Genomic DNA, 863 nt, shown 5'->3' on the forward strand with positions numbered 1-863 from the left:
ATAGACTGAATATGGGTACCATACATAGACACTGTCAGGTGCAGAACCTTGCAGTTTGCAGTCACAATTGACTGGCCGCTTTGTGAACTTTCACTGCTAACAGAAAGGAGAGAATATTCCTTTTGGAATCCCAAATATCATTGCATCCAACTCCTCAGGTGAGCATGAGTCAAAAACAGCAGTCTGCTTAATATGCTTGTCAATTAGATGTGACTCCAGATGAAACTTCAACAGCACTCGGCAGATGTCTTTTGTCTGTTACATATATTTTTCTTTGTTTTGTCTGAAAAACATCCACTCTCACAATGTAGCAATATAATACATAATGTTGCTGTGAGCTACACTGATGCCAACTCCCCCATCTCCATCTCTATGATTTCAGTAATAAAAAGTCCCAGACGGAACACAGATATTTCAACACTCCAACACCACATTTAAAAACACTGAAACAGTGAATGTACATCACGTTTGGCATGCATAAAGCCTCTTTATAGTGTAAACGTCAAACGGATGATTAAGAAAATATTTCAAATGAACCACCAGGTGGCAGTGCACCAACTTAAAATACAGAAAAGGAGAAAATGGGGTGGTGAGGAGGGCTAAATTTTATACACCCGACATAAGCAAAGACTTTGGGCCTCAAGCACATTTTTGATATGTTCAAAGCCTCTGCAAATGTATCCGGAGTACAGGTGTGTGAGGCTGCTGGTTGGAGCAAGATTAACCAAAACTGACTTATCAAAATTTAAATTTATTATCAGTCAGTCATACTTTACTTTATATAATGTCTAGTGAGACATATCACAGATAACTTTATAAAGTAACCCATATTAAAAACAAAATGAATGAAAGCAGTGACAACG

Source organism: Polypterus senegalus, chromosome 11, assembly GCF_016835505.1.
Source record: "Polypterus senegalus isolate Bchr_013 chromosome 11, ASM1683550v1, whole genome shotgun sequence".
NCBI lineage: Eukaryota > Metazoa > Chordata > Cladistia > Polypteriformes > Polypteridae > Polypterus > Polypterus senegalus.